Genomic DNA, 15,380 nt, shown 5'->3' on the forward strand with positions numbered 1-15,380 from the left:
GCTTGGCGTGGCCGCGGGCCCCGTGACGCCCGAGGACTCGAGTGCTCAGCCCCGTGTAGTGGCCGCGAAGGCCTGCCTGGGAGAAACGCCCCGGGAGGCCGGCAGGAACCCGGGATCGGAAGGGATGTGGAGGGGCCCCGGGTCGGAGGAGATGGCTTTGGCTGTGTTTGGTTTTGTTTCTTCTTCCCAAGATCCCGGGTGTGAAAGGGGCCAGAGGTGAAGTCCTGGGCTGGAAAGCCTCACGATTCAGCCCCGCAGCCCCAGGCCCTGAGTGTGGAGGAGGGCGGAGCGGGTCGGCGAAGGGCGCGGCTGCCGTTTTCCTGATGGGCTGGAGGGGCAGTGGCGCTTTCCGGACGAAGAGGGCCGGAAGGGTCCCCGAGACCTCCGCTGGGAGCCACGCACCCACCCAAGGATACGGCTCCAGGAGGCGACGGAGGAGGGCGGCTGCTTGCCCTGGCCCGAGCTGTGCGTCCCCCGCCTTGGCCACAGCAGTGGACATTCCCAGAAGAACAAGCGCCCGAGAGCACTGAGAAATTTTCCCCCGAGAAAACTTGACCCTCGTCCAGGCAGCAGGACACCTCGGGAAGAAAGCCACCCAGCGGCCACCTGGGCGAGACCGGCTGCCCGAGCAGGCGCGCGGGGCCTCTGGCCGCTGGCCCCGGGCTGCCAGCCCCCACCCGGACTCCCAGCCGTGCCAGGAGAGCAGCGTGGAGACGCACGCCGGGGCCCTCGGCAGGCTCTTGGGGCTCCCGGAGGCGGCGGCTAACGTCTACGGCCATACCACACTGAACGCGCCCGATCTCGTCTGATCTCGGAAGCTAAGCAGGGTCGGGCCTGGTTAGTACTTGGATGGGAGACCGCCTGGGAATACCGGGTGCTGTAGGCTTTTGCTCCTCCCTCCCTCGCTGCTCCTTTTGTCTTTGGGGACTTCGCCACCACCCCCCCACCACCACCACCACCCCCAGCACCACCACCACCACCACCACAACGACCCACCGTGACCACGACCCCGACCCCGACCGGGCCACCCGCCAGACCCACGCACACCGAATCCTCACAGCTACGTCCCCGAATCCTCTCCCCTCCCCACACTCTCCTGGGGCGCGCGCCCACGACACGGGTCACCAGCGAGGTTGGTCCCAGGCCACGTTGGGGACCGCTCCCCAACTGCCCTCCAGGCGGGCGGGGAGGGACGTGCGGAAGCCATGAGAAAGTGGGTCCTGCACCCCAGCGGGCCCCACAGCGGGACGCGCCACACCTGGGCTCGCCACAAGGTGGTGCACTGGGTCCAGGGCAAGACGCCAGGGGACAGAGAAGCAGGGAGCCTCAGTCGGGTGCTGCTCCACGTCGCGCTCCGTCGCTCAACCCAAGACAGGGCAGCCAGCGCGCGACTTCTACGTGGGATCCCGCCTCCCACGGCAGAGCCTGCGGTCACAGGGACAGAGGGCGCAGGCCGCCAGAGCTCCGGATGCCAGCGGCAGCTTCCCGTCCCGCTCAAAGGGAGGGAGGGCCGCCGCTGGCGCCCAGTCGCCTGTGCCACCCTCCGGGTCTCAAAGCACTCCTCAGTCAGCTCAAGGACCGGGGCCACCTGGCCTTCGGGGTCACATGGGCTTGGGCACGACGGAAGGGACCGCTTGCCCCCGTGGAACAGACATTCTCCCCGTGGACAACCTCAGGTGCCGGGACCCTCTGCTCCGCCTTGGAAAACCCACCTTCTGCAATGTATGCCCAACGCAATCAGGCCGAGCAGATTGACCCCCTCGGCCCGGCCCCAGTGTGTGATGGGGCTCTGTGCGTGAGGGCTTGCTCTTCCCCACCTACACCAGGCACGGCATCTAACACACACACACACACACACACACACACACACACACACCACGCAGAGACACCCAGACCACGCACGCACGCACGGGGACGCACCCTCCTCTCCCCCACCCCACACACGAGCAGCCGAAGGACAAGAGGGTATGGCTGGGGCCTGAGCGGGAACAAGCGAAGCCTTGGTTTGCGGCCCCTCGGCCAACTGCATCAGGATTTTTGTCTGGGCTCGGAGGCCAGAGGATCTCTGCCATTTGCTAGCAGGGCCAGGGATGGCAGGAGGGTGGGTACGGGGCTCAGCCAGGGCCAGTTCTGCTGGCACGATCCTGTAGCACGTGGCCGCGTAGCACGGGGCCGGGTCTGAAGGAGGCCAAGCAGGGGCACAAGACCCAGCAGCGGCACAGGGAAGAGGCCCAGGGCACCCAGGAGCAGACGAGACCCGGGAGTCGTGCGTGCTTGGCGTGGCCGCGGGCCCCGTGACGCCCGAGGACTCGAGTGCTCAGCCCCGTGTAGTGGCCGCGAAGGCCTGCCTGGGAGAAACGCCCCAGGAGGCCGGCAGGAACCCGGGATCGGAAGGGATGTGGAGGGGCCCCGGGTCGGAGGAGATGGCTTTGGCTGTGTTTGGTTTTGTTTCTTCTTCCCAAGATCCCGGGTGTGAAAGGGGCCAGAGGTGAAGTCCTGGGCTGGAAAGCCTCACGATTCAGCCCCGCAGCCCCAGGCCCTGAGTGTGGAGGAGGGCGGAGCGGGTCGGCGAAGGGCGCGGCTGCCGTTTTCCTGATGGGCTGGAGGGGCAGTGGCGCTTTCCGGACGAAGAGGGCCGGAAGGGTCCCCGAGACCTCCGCTGGGAGCCACGCACCCACCCAAGGATACGGCTCCAGGAGGCGACGGAGGAGGGCGGCTGCTTGCCCTGGCCCGAGCTGTGAGTCCCCCGCCTTGGCCACAGCAGTGGACATTCCCAGAAGAACAAGCGCCCGAGAGCACTGAGAAATTTTCCCCCGAGAAAACTTGACCCTCGTCCAGGCAGCAGGACACCTCGGGAAGAAAGCCACCCAGCGGCCACCTGGGCGAGACCGGCTGCCCGAGCAGGCGCGCGGGGCCTCTGGCCGCTGGCCCCGGGCTGCCAGCCCCCACCCGGACTCCCAGCCGTGCCAGGAGAGCAGCGTGGAGACGCACGCCGGGGCCCTCGGCAGGCTCTTGGGGCTCCCGGAGGCGGCGGCTAGCGTCTACGGCCATACCACCCTGAACGCGCCCGATCTCGTCTGATCTCGGAAGCTAAGCAGGGTCGGGCCTGGTTAGTACTTGGATGGGGGACCGCCTGGGAATACCGGGTGCTGTAGGCTTTTGCTCCTCCCTCCCTCGCTGCTCCTTTTGTCTTCGGGGACTTCGCCACCACCCCCCCCACCACCACCACCACCCCCAGCACCACCACCACCACCACCACCACAACGACCCACCGTGACCACGACCCCGACCCCGTCCGGGCCACCCGCCAGACCCACGCACACCGAATCCTCACAGCTACGTCCCCGAATCCTCTCCCCTCCCCACACTCTCCTGGGGCGCGCGCCCGTGACACGGGTCACCAGCGAGGTTGGTCCCAGGCCACGTTGGGGACCGCTCCCCAACTGCCCTCCAGGCGGGCGGGGAGGGACGTGCGGAAGCCATGAGAATGTGGGTCCTGCACCCCAGCGGGCCCCACAGCGGGACGCGCCACACCTGGGCTCGCCACAAGGTGGTGCACTGGGTCCAGGGCAAGACGCCAGGGGACAGAGAAGCCGGGAGCCTCAGTCGGGTGCTGCTCCACGTCGCGCTCCGTCGCTCAACCCAAGACAGGGCAGCCAGCGTGCGACCTCTACGTGGGATCCCGCCTCCCACGGCAGAGCCTGCGGTCACAGGGACAGAGGGCGCAGGCCGCCAGAGCTCCGGATGCCAGCGGCAGCTCCCCGTCCCGCTCAAAGGGAGGGAGGGCCGCCGCTGGCGCCCAGTCGCCTGTGCCACCCTCCGGGTCTCAAAGCACTCCTCAGTCAGCTCAAGGACCGGGGCTACCTGGCCTTCGGGGTCACATGGGCTTGGGCACGACGGAAGGGACCGCTTGCCCCTGTGGAACAGACATTCTCCCCGTGGACAACCTCAGGTGCCGGGACCCTCTGCTCCGCCTTGGAAAACCCACCTTCTGCAATGTATGCCCAACGCAATCAGGCCGAGCAGATTGACCCCCTCGGCCCGGCCCCAGTGTGTGATGGGGCTCTGTGCGTGAGGCCTTGCTCTTCCCCACCTACACCAGGCACGGCATCTAACACACACACACACACACACACACACACACACACCACGCAGAGACACCCAGACCACGCACGCACGCACGGGGACGCACCCTCCTCTCCCCCACCCCACACACGAGCAGCCGAAGGACAAGAGGGTATGGCTGGGGCCTGAGCGGGAACAAGCGAAGCCTTGGTTTGCGGCCCCTCGGCCAACTGCATCAGGATTTTTGTCTGGGCTCGGAGGCCAGAGGATCTCTGCCATTTGCTAGCAGGGCCAGGGATGGCAGGAGGGTGGGTACGGGGCTCAGCCAGGGCCAGTTCTGCTGGCACGATCCTGTAGCACGTGGCCGCGTAGCACGGGGTCGGGTCTGAAGGAGGCCAAGCAGGGGCACAAGACCCAGCAGCGGCACAGGGAAGAGGCCCAGGGCACCCAGGAGCAGACGAGACCCGGGAGTCGTGCGTGCTTGGCGTGGCCGCGGGCCCCGTGACGCCCGAGGACTCGAGTGCTCAGCCCCGTGTAGTGGCCGCGAAGGCCTGCCTGGGAGAAACACCCCGGGAGGCCGGCAGGAACCCGGGATCGGAAGGGATGTGGAGGGGCCCCGGCTCGGAGGAGATGGCTTTGGCTGTGTTTGGTTTTGTTTCTTCTTCCCAAGATCCCGGGTGTGAAAGGGGCCAGAGGTGAAGTCCTGGGCTGGAAAGCCTCACGATTCAGCCCCGCAGCCCCAGGCCCTGAGTGTGGAGGAGGGCGGAGCGGGTCGGCGAAGGGCGCGGCTGCCGTTTTCCTGATGGGCTGGAGGGGCAGTGGCGCTTTCCGGACGAAGAGGACCGGAAGGGTCCCCGAGACCTCCGCTGGGAGCCACGCACCCACCCAAGGATACGGCTCCAGGAGGCGACGGAGGAGGGCGGCTGCTTGCCCTGGCCCGAGCTGTGCGTCCCCCGCCTTGGCCACAGCAGTGGACATTCCCAGAAGAACAAGCGCCCGAGAGCACTGAGAAATTTTCCCCCGAGAAAACTTGACCCTCATCCTGGCAGCAGGACACCTCGGGAAGAAAGCCACCCAGCGGCCACCTGGGCGAGACCGGCTGCCCGAGCAGGCGCGCGGGGCCTCTGGCCGCTGGCCCCGGGCTGCCAGCCCCCACCCGGACTCCCAGCCGTGCAAAGAGAGCAGCGTGGAGATGCACGCCGGGGCCCTCGGCAGGCTCTTGGGGCTCCCGGAGGCGGCGGCTAGCGTCTACGGCCATACCACCCTGAACGCGCCCGATCTCGTCTGATCTCGGAAGCTAAGCAGGGTCGGGCCTGGTTAGTACTTGGATGGGGGACCGCCTGGGAATACCGGGTGCTGTAGGCTTTTGCTCCTCCCTCCCTCGCTGCTCCTTTTGTCTTCGGGGACTTCGCCACCACCCCCCCCACCACCACCACCACCCCCAGCACCACCACCACCACCACCACCACAACGACCCACCGTGACCACGACCCCGACCCCGTCCGGGCCACCCGCCAGACCCACGCACACCGAATCCTCACAGCTACGTCCCCGAATCCTCTCCCCTCCCCACACTCTCCTGGGGCGCACGCCCGCGACACGGGTCACCAGCGAGGTTGGTCCCAGGCCACGTTGGGGACCGCTCCCCAACTGCCCTCCAGGCTGGCGGGGAGGGACGTGCGGAAGCCATGAGAAAGTGGGTCCTGCACCCCAGCGGGCCCCACAGCGGGACGCGCCACACCTGGGCTCGCCACAAGGTGGTGCACTGGGTCCTGGGCAAGACGCCAGGGGACAGAGAAGCAGGGAGCCTCAGTCGGGTGCTGCTCCACGTCGCGCTCCGTCGCTCAACCCAAGACAGGGCAGCCAGCGCGGGACCTCTACGTGGGATCCCGCCTCCCACGGCAGAGCCTGCGGTCACAGGGACAGAGGGCGCAGGCCGCCAGAGCTCCGGATGCCAGCGGCAGCTCCCAGTCCCGCTCAAAGGGAGGGAGGGCCGCCGCTGGTGCCCAGTCGCCTGTGCCACCCTCCGGGTCTCAAAGCACTCCTCAGTCAGCTCAAGGACCGGGGCCACCTGGCCTTCGGGGTCACATGGGCTTGGGCACGACGGAAGGGACCGCTTGCCCCCGTGGAACAGACATTCTCCCCGTGGACAACCTCAGGTGCCGGGACCCTCTGCTCCGCCTTGGAAAACCCAACTTCTGCAATGTATGCCCAACGCAATCAGGCCGAGCAGATTGACCCCCTCGGCCCGGCCCCAGTGTGTGATGGGGCTCTGTGCGTGAGGGCTTGCTCTTCCCCACCTACACCAGGCACGGCATCTAACACACACACACACACACACACACACCACGCAGAGACACCCAGACCACGCACGCACGCACGGGGACGCACCCTCCTCTCCCCCACCCCACACACGAGCAGCCGAAGGACAAGAGGGTATGGCTGGGGCCTGAGCGGGAACAAGCGAAGCCTTGGTTTGCGGCCCCTCGGCCTACTGCATCAGGATTTTTGTCTGGGCTCGGAGGCCAGAGGATCTCTGCCATTTGCTAGCAGGGCCAGGGATGGCAGGAGGGTGGGTACGGGGCTCAGCCAGGGCCAGTTCTGCTGGCACGATCCTGTAGCACGTGGCCGCGTAGCACGGGGTCGGGTCTGAAGGAGGCCAAGCAGGGGCACAAGACACAGCAGCGGCACAGGGAAGAGGCCCAGGGCACCCAGGAGCAGACGAGACCCGGGAGTCGTGCGTGCTTGGCGTGGCCGCGGGCCCCGTGACGCCCGAGGACTCGAGTGCTCAGCCCCGTGTAGTGGCCGCGAAGGCCTGCCTGGGAGAAACGCCCCGGGAGGCCGGCAGGAACCCGGGATCGGAAGGGATGTGGAGGGGCCCCGGGTCGGAGGAGATGGCTTTGGCTGTGTTTGGTTTTGTTTCTTCTTCCCAAGATCCCGGGTGTGAAAGGGGCCAGAGGTGAAGTCCTGGGCTGGAAAGCCTCACGATTCAGCCCCGCAGCCCCAGGCCCTGAGTGTGGAGGAAGGCGGAGCGGGTCGGCGAAGGGCGCGGCTGCCGTTTTCCTGATGGGCTGGAGGGTCAGTGGCGCTTTCCGGACGAAGAGGACCGGAAGGGTCCCCGAGACCTCCGCTGGGAGCCACGCACCCACCCAAGGATACGGCTCCAGGAGGCGACGGAGGAGGGCGGCTGCTTGCCCTGGCCCGAGCTGTGCGTCCCCCACCTTGGCCACAGCAGTGGACATTCCCAGAAGAACAAGCGCCCGAGAGCACTGAGAAATTTTCCCCCGAGAAAACTTGACCCTCGTCCTGGCAGCAGGACACCTCGGGAAGAAAGCCACCCAGCGGCCACCTGGGCGAGACCAGCTGCCCGAGCAGGCACGCGGGGCCTCTGGCCGCTGGCCCCGGGCTGCCAGCCCCCACCCGGACTCCCAGCCGTGCCAGGAGAGCAGCGTGGAGACGCACGCCGGGGCCCTCGGCAGGCTCTTGGGGCTCCCGGAGGCGGCGGCTAGCGTCTACGGCCATACCACCCTGAACGCGCCCGATCTCGTCTGATCTCGGAAGCTAAGCAGGGTCGGGCCTGGTTAGTACTTGGATGGGAGACCGCCTGGGAGTACCGGGTGCTGTAGGCTTTTGCTCCTCCCTCCCTCGCTGCTCCTTTTGTCTTCGGGGACTTCGCCACCACCCCCCCCCCCACCACCACCACCCCCAGCACCACCACCACCACCACCACCACAACGACCCACCGTGACCACGACCCCGACCCCGTCCGGGCCACCCGCCAGACCCACGCACACCGAATCCTCACAGCTACGTCCCCGAATCCTCTCCCCTCCCCACACTCTCCTGGGGCGCGCGCCCGCGACACGGGTCACCAGCGAGGTTGGTCCCAGGCCACGTTGGGGACGGCTCCCCAACTGCCCTCCAGGCGGGCGGGGAGGGACGTGCGGAAGCCATGAGAAAGTGGGTCCTGCACCCCAGCGGACCCCACAGCGGGACGCGCCACACCTGGGCTCGCCACAAGGTGGTGCACTGGGTCCAGGGCAAGACGCCAGGGGACAGAGAAGCAGGGAGCCTCAGTCGGGTGCTGCTCCACGTCGCGCTCCGTCGCTCAACCCAAGACAGGGCAACCAGCGCGCGACCTCTACGTGGGATCCCGCCTCCCACGTCAGAGCCTGTGGTCACAGGGACAGATGGCGCAGGCCGCCAGAGCTCCGGATGCCAGCGGCAGCTCCCCGTCCCGCTCAAAGGGAGGGAGGGCCGCCGCTGGCGCCCAGTCGCCTGTGCCACCCTCCGGGTCTCAAAGCACTCCTCAGTCAGCTCAAGGACCGGGGCCACCTGGCCTTCGGGGTCACATGGGCTTGGGCACGACGGAAGGGACCGCTTGCCCCCGTGGAACAGACATTCTCCCCGTGGACAACCTCAGGTGCCGGGACCCTCTGCTCCGCCTTGGAAAACCCACCTTCTGCAATGTATGCCCAACGCAATCAGGCCGAGCAGATTGACCCCCTCGGCCCGGCCCCAGTGTGTGATGGGGCTCTGTGCGTGAGGGCTTGCTCTTCCCCACCTACACCAGGCACGGCATCTAACACACACACACACACACACACACACCACGCAGAGACACCCAGACCACGCACGCACGCACAGGGACGCACCCTCCTCTCCCCCACCCCACACACGAGCAGCCGAAGGACAAGAGGGTATGGCTGGGGCCTGAGCGGGAACAAGCGAAGCCTTGGTTTGCGGCCCCTCGGCCAACTGCATCAGGATTTTTGTCTGGGCTCGGAGGCCAGAGGATCTCTGCCATTTGCTAGCAGGGCCAGGGATGGCAGGAGGGTGGGTACGGGGCTCAGCCAGGGCCAGTTCTGCTGGCACGATCCTGTAGCACGTGGCCGCGTAGCACGGGGCCGGGTCTGAAGGAGGCCAAGCAGGGGCACAAGACCCAGCAGCGGCACAGGGAAGAGGCCCAGGGCACCCAATAGCAGACGAGACCCAGGAGTCGTGCGTGCTTGGCGTGGCCGCGGGCCCCGTGACGCCCGAGGACTCGAGTGCTCAGCCCCGTGTAGTGGCCGCGAAGGCCTGCCTGGGAGAAACGCCCCGGGAGGCCGGCAAGAACCCGGGATCGGAAGGGATGTGGAGGGGCCCCGGGTCGGAGGAGATGGCTTTGGCTGTGTTTGGTTTTGTTTCTTCTTCCCAAGATCCCGGGTGTGAAAGGGGCCAGAGGTGAAGTCCTGGGCTGGAAAGCCTCACGATTCAGCCCCGCAGCCCCAGGCCCTGAGTGTGGAGGAGGGCGGAGCGGGTCGGCGAAGGGCGCGGCTGCCGTTTTCCTGATGGGCTGGAGGGGCAGTGGCGCTTTCCGGACGAAGAGGGCCGGAAGGGTCCCCGAGACCTCCGCTGGGAGCCACGCACCCACCCAAGGATACGGCTCCAGGAGGCGACGGAGGAGGGCGGCTGCTTGCCCTGGCCCGAGCTGTGCGTCCCCCGCCTTGGCCACAGCAGTGGACATTCCCAGAAGAACAAGCGCCCGAGAGCACTGAGAAATTTTCCCCCGAGAAAACTTGACCCTCGTCCTGGCAGCAGGACACCTCGGGAAGAAATCCATCCAGCGGCCACCTGGGCGAGACCGGCTGCCCGAGCAGGCGCGCGGGGCCTCTGGCCGCTGGCCCCGGGCTGCCAGCCCCCACCCGGACTCCCAGCCGTGCCAGGAGAGCAGCGTGGAGACGCACGCCGGGGCCCTCGGCAGGCTCTTGGGGCTCCCGGAGGCGGCGGCTAGCGTCTACGGCCATACCACCCTGAACGCGCCCGATCTCGTCTGATCTCGGAAGCTAAGCAGGGTCGGGCCTGGTTAGTACTTGGATGGGGGACCGCCTGGGAATACCGGGTGCTGTAGGCTTTTGCTCCTCCCTCCCTCGCTGCTCCTTTTGTCTTCGGGGACTTCGCCACCACCCCCCCCACCACCACCACCACCCCCAGCACCACCACCACCACCCCCACCACAACGACCCACCGTGACCACGACCCCGACCCCGTCCGGGCCACCCGCCAGACCCACGCACACCGAATCCTCACAGCTACGTCCCCGAATCCTCTCCCCTCCCCACACTCTCCTGGGGCGCGCGCCCGTGACACGGGTCACCAGCGAGGTTGGTCCCAGGCCACGTTGGGGACCGCTCCCCAACTGCCCTCCAGGCGGGCGGGGAGGGACGTGCGGAAGCCATGAGAAAGTGGGTCCTGCACCCCAGCGGGCCCCACAGCGGGACGCGCCACACCTGGGCTCGCCACAAGGTGGTGCACTGGGTCCAGGGCAAGACGCCAGGGGACAGAGAAGCAGGGAGCCTCAGTCGGGTGCTGCTCCACGTCGCGCTCCGTCGCTCAACCCAAGACAGGGCAGCCAGCGCGCGACCTCTACGTGGGATCCCGCCTCCCACGGCAGAGCCTGCGGTCACAGGGACAGAGGGCGCAGGCCGCCAGAGCTCCGGATGCCAGCGGCAACTCCCCGTCCCGCTCAAAGGGAGGGAGGGCCGCCGCTGGCGCCCAGTCGCCTGTGCCACCCTCCGGGTCTCAAAGCAATCCTCAGTCAGCTCAAGGACCGGGGCCACCTGGCCTTCGGGGTCACATGGGCTTGGGCACGACGGAAGGGACCGCTTGCCCCTGTGGAACAGACATTCTCCCCGTGGACAACCTCAGGTGCCGGGACCCTCTGCTCCGCCTTGGAAAACCCACCTTCTGCAATGTATGCCCAACGCAATCAGGCCGAGCAGATTGACCCCCTCGGCCCGGCCCCAGTGTGTGATGGGGCTCTGTGCGTGAGGCCTTGCTCTTCCCCACCTACACCAGGCACGGCATCTAACACACACACACACACACACACACACACACACCACGCAGAGACACCCAGACCACGCACGCACGCACGGGGACGCACCCTCCTCTCCCCCACCCCACACACGAGCAGCCGAAGGACAAGAGGGTATGGCTGGGGCCTGAGCGGGAACAAGCGAAGCCTTGGTTTGCGGCCCCTCGGCCAACTGCATCAGGATTTTTGTCTGGGCTCGGAGGCCAGAGGATCTCTGCCATTTGCTAGCAGGGCCTGGGATGGCAGGAGGGTGGGTACGGGGCTCAGCCAGGGCCAGTTCTGCTGGCACGATCCTGTAGCACGTGGCCGCGTAGCACGGGGTCGGGTCTGAAGGAGGCCAAGCAGGGGCACAAGACCCAGCAGCGGCACAGGGAAGAGGCCCAGGGCACCCAGGAGCAGACGAGACCCGGGAGTCGTGCGTGCTTGGCGTGGCCGCGGGCCCCGTGACGCCCGAGGACTCGAGTGCTCAGCCCCGTGTAGTGTCCGCGAAGGCCTGCCTGGGAGAAACGCCCCGGGAGGCAGGCAGGAACCCGGGATCGGAAGGGATGTGGAGGGGCCCCGGGTCGGAGGAGATGGCTTTGGCTGTGTTTGGTTTTGTTTCTTCTTCCCAAGATCCCGGGTGTGAAAGGGGCCAGAGGTGAAGTCCTGGGCTGGAAAGCCTCACGATTCAGCCCCGCAGCCCCAGGCCCTGAGTGTGGAGGAGGGCGGAGCGGGTCGGCGAAGGGCGCGGCTGCCGTTTTCCTGATGGGCTGGAGGGGCAGTGGCGCTTTCCGGACGAAGAGGGCCGGAAGGGTCCCCGAGACCTCCGCTGGGAGCCACGCACCCACCCAAGGATACGGCTCCAGGAGGCGACGGAGGAGGGCAGCTGCTTGCCCTGGCCCGAGCTGTGCGTCCCCCGCCTTGGCCACAGCAGTGGACATTCCCAGAAGAACAAGTGCCCGAGAGCACTGAGAAATTTTCCCCCGAGAAAACTTGACCCTCGTCCTGGCAGCAGGACACCTCGGGAAGAAAGCCACCCAGCGGCCACCTGGGCGAGACCGGCTGCCCGAGCAGGTGCGCGGGGCCTCTGGCCGCTGGCCCCGGGCTGCCAGCCCCCACCCGGACTCCCAGCCGTGCAAAGAGAGCAGCGTGGAGATGCACGCCGGGGCCCTCGGCAGGCTCTTGGGGCTCCCGGAGGCGGCGGCTAGCGTCTACGGCCATACCACCCTGAACGCGCCCGATCTCGTCTGATCTCGGAAGCTAAGCAGGGTCGGGCCTGGTTAGTACTTGGATGGGGGACCGCCTGGGAATACCGGGTGCTGTAGGCTTTTGCTCCTCCCTCCCTCGCTGCTCCTTTTGTCTTCGGGGACTTCGCCACCACCCCCCCACCACCACCACCACCCCCAGCACCACCACCACCACCACCACCACAACGACCCACCGTGACCACGACCCCGACCCCGTCCGGGCCACCCGCCAGACCCACGCACACCGAATCCTCACAGCTACGTCCCCGAATCCTCTCCCCTCCCCACACTCTCCTGGGGCGCACGCCCGCGACACGGGTCACCAGCGAAGTTGGTCCCAGGCCACGTTGGGGACCGCTCCCCAACTGCCCTCCAGGTGGGCGGGGAGGGACGTGCGGAAGCCATGAGAAAGTGGGTCCTGCACCCCAGCGGGCCCCACAGCGGGACGCGCCACACCTGGGCTCGCCACAAGGTGGTGCACTGGGTCCAGGGCAAGACGCCAGGGGACAGAGAAGCAGGGAGCCTCAGTCGGGTGCTGCTCCACGTCGCGCTCCGTCGCTCAACCCAAGACAGGGCAGCCAGCGCGCGACCTCTACGTGGGATCCCGCCTCCCACGGCAGAGCCTGCGGTCACAGGGACAGAGGGCGCAGGCCACCAGAGCTCCGGATGCCAGCGGCAGCTCCCCGTTCCGCTCAAAGGGAGGGATGGCCGCCGCTGGCGCCCAGTCGCCTGTGCCACCCTCCGGGTCTCAAAGCACTCCTCAGTCAGCTCAAGGACCGGGGCCACCTGGCCTTCGGGGTCACATGGGCTTGGGCACGACGGAAGGGACCGCTTGCCCCCGTGGAACAGACATTCTCCCCGTGGACAACCTCAGGTGCCGGGACCCTCTGCTCCGCCTTGGAAAACCCACCTTCTGCAATGTATGCCCAACGCAATCAGGCCGAGCAGATTGATCCCCTCGGCCCGGCCCCAGTGTGTGATGGGGCTCTGTGCGTGAGGGCTTGCTCTTCCCCACCTACACCAGGCACGGCATCTAACACACACACACACACACACACACACACCACGCAGAGACACCCAGACCACGCACGCACGCACGGGGACGCACCCTCCTCTCCCCCACCCCACACACGAGCAGCCAAAGGACAAGAGGGTATGGCTGGGGCCTGAGCGGGAACAAGCGAAGCCTTGGTTTGCGGCCCCTCGGCCAACTGCATCAGGATTTTTGTCTGGGCTCGGAGGCCAGAGGATCTCTGCCATTTGCTAGCAGGGCCAGGGATGGCAGGAGGGTGTGTACGGGGCTCAGCCAGGGCCAGTTCTGCTGGCACGATCCTGTAGCACGTGGCCGCGTAGCACGGGGCCGGGTCTGAAGGAGGCCAAGCAGGGGCACAAGACCCAGCAGCGGCACAGGGAAGAGGCCCAGGGCACCCAGGAGCAGACGAGACCCGGGAGTCGTGCGTGCTTGGCGTGGCCGCGGGCCCCGTGACGCCCGAGGACTCGAGTGCTCAGCCCCGTGTAGTGGCCGCGAAGGCCTGCCTGGGAGAAACGCCCCGGGAGGCCGGCAGGAACCCGGGATCGGAAGGGATGTGGAGGGGCCCCGGGTCGGAGGAGATGGCTTTGGCTGTGTTTGGTTTTGTTTCTTCTTCCCAAGATCCCGGGTGGGAAAGGGGCCAGAGGTGAAGTCCTGGGCTGGAAAGCCTCACGATTCAGCCCCGCAGCCCCAGGCCCTGAGTGTGGAGGAGGGCGGAGCGGGTCGGCGAAGGGCGCGGCTGCCGTTTTCCTGATGGGCTGGAGGGGCAGTGGCGCTTTCCGGACGAAGAGGACCGGAAGGGTCCCCGAGACCTCCGCTGGGAGCCACGCACCCATCCAAGGATACGGCTCCAGGAGGCGACGGAGGAGGGCGCCTGCTTGCCCTGGCCCGAGCTGTGCGTCCCCCGCCTTGGCCACAGCAGTGGACATTCCCAGAAGAACAAGCGCCCGAGAGCACTGAGAAATTTTCCCCCGAGAAAACTTGACCCTCGTCCTGGCAGCAGGACACCTCGGGAAGAAAGCCACCCAGCAGCCACCTGGGCGAGACCGGCTGCCCGAGCAGGCGCGCGGGGCCTCTGGCCGCTGGCCCCGGGCTGCCAGCCCCCACCCGGACTCCCAGCCGTGCCAGGAGAGCAGCGTGGAGACGCACGCCGGGGCCCTCGGCAGGCTCTTGGGGCTCCCGGAGGCGGCGGCTAACGTCTACGGCCATACCACCCTGAACGCGCCCGATCTCGTCTGATCTCGGAAGCTAAGCAGGGTCGGGCCTGGTTAGTACTTGGATGGGAGACCGCCTGGGAATACCGGGTGCTGTAGGCTTTTGCTCCTCCCTCCCTCGCTGCTCCTTTTGTCTTCGGGGACTTCGCCACCACCCCCCCACCACCACCACCACCCCCAGCACCACCACCACCACCACCACAACGACCCACCGTGACCACGACCCCGACCCCGACCGGGCCACCCGCCAGACCCACGCACACCGAATCCTCACAGCTACGTCCCCGAATCCTCTCCCCTCCCCACACTCTCCTGGGGCGCGCGCCCGCGACACGGGTCACCAGCGAGGTTGGTCCCAGGCCACGTTGGGGACCGCTCCCCAACTGCCCTCCAGGCGGGCGGGGAGGGACGTGCGGAAGCCATGAGAAAGTGGGTCCTGCACCCCAGCGGGCCCCACAGCGGGACGCGCCACACCTGGGCTCGCCACAAGGTGGTGCACTGGGTCCAGGGCAAGACGCCAGGGGACAGAGAAGCAGGGAGCCTCAGTCGGGTGCTGCTCCACGTCGCGCTCCGTCGCTCAACCCAAGACAGGGCAGCCAGCGCGCGACCTCTACGTGGGATCCCGCCTCCCACGGCAGAGCCTGCGGTCACAGGGACAGAGGGCGCAGGCCGCCAGAGCTCCGGATGCCAGCGGCAGCTCCCCGTCCCGCTCAAAGGGAGGGAGGGCCGCCGCTGGCGCCCAGTCGCCTGTGCCACCCTCCGGGTCTCAAAGCACTCCTCAGTCAGCTCAAGGACCGGGGCCACCTGGCCTTCGGGGTCACATGGCCTTGGGCACGACGGAAGGGACCGCTTGCCCCCGTGGAACAGACATTCTCCCCGTGGACAACCTCAGGTGCCGGGACCCTCTGCTCCGCCTTGGAAAACCCACCTTCTGCAATGTATGCCCAACGCAATCAGGCCGAGCAGATTGACCCCCTCGGCCCGGCCCC

General features: G+C 67.6%; 7 non-coding genes across 7 annotated transcripts; all 7 read left to right on the forward strand.

Annotated features, from left to right (window-relative positions):
• Positions 1-767: 767 nt before the first annotated feature.
• LOC141412693 (5S ribosomal RNA) lies at positions 768-886 on the forward strand. The gene has a single exon (XR_012437535.1). It is a non-coding gene; the product is annotated as a 5S ribosomal RNA (ribosomal RNA).
• A 2,153-nt stretch (positions 887-3,039) lies between these two features.
• On the forward strand, positions 3,040-3,158 carry LOC141412373 (5S ribosomal RNA). Its single transcript, XR_012437212.1, has one exon. It is a non-coding gene; the product is annotated as a 5S ribosomal RNA (ribosomal RNA).
• Positions 3,159-5,311: 2,153 nt separating this feature from the next.
• On the forward strand, positions 5,312-5,430 carry LOC141412374 (5S ribosomal RNA). Its single transcript, XR_012437213.1, has one exon. It is a non-coding gene; the product is annotated as a 5S ribosomal RNA (ribosomal RNA).
• Positions 5,431-7,575: 2,145 nt separating this feature from the next.
• On the forward strand, positions 7,576-7,694 carry LOC141412466 (5S ribosomal RNA). The gene has a single exon (XR_012437305.1). It is a non-coding gene; the product is annotated as a 5S ribosomal RNA (ribosomal RNA).
• A 2,145-nt stretch (positions 7,695-9,839) lies between these two features.
• Positions 9,840-9,958, forward strand: LOC141412375 (5S ribosomal RNA). Its single transcript, XR_012437214.1, has one exon. It is a non-coding gene; the product is annotated as a 5S ribosomal RNA (ribosomal RNA).
• A 2,151-nt stretch (positions 9,959-12,109) lies between these two features.
• Positions 12,110-12,228, forward strand: LOC141412376 (5S ribosomal RNA). The gene has a single exon (XR_012437215.1). It is a non-coding gene; the product is annotated as a 5S ribosomal RNA (ribosomal RNA).
• A 2,146-nt stretch (positions 12,229-14,374) lies between these two features.
• On the forward strand, positions 14,375-14,493 carry LOC141413584 (5S ribosomal RNA). Its single transcript, XR_012438375.1, has one exon. It is a non-coding gene; the product is annotated as a 5S ribosomal RNA (ribosomal RNA).
• Positions 14,494-15,380: the final 887 nt, after the last annotated feature.

Source organism: Castor canadensis, chromosome 10 (assembly GCF_047511655.1).
Source record: "Castor canadensis chromosome 10, mCasCan1.hap1v2, whole genome shotgun sequence".
NCBI lineage: Eukaryota > Metazoa > Chordata > Mammalia > Rodentia > Castoridae > Castor > Castor canadensis.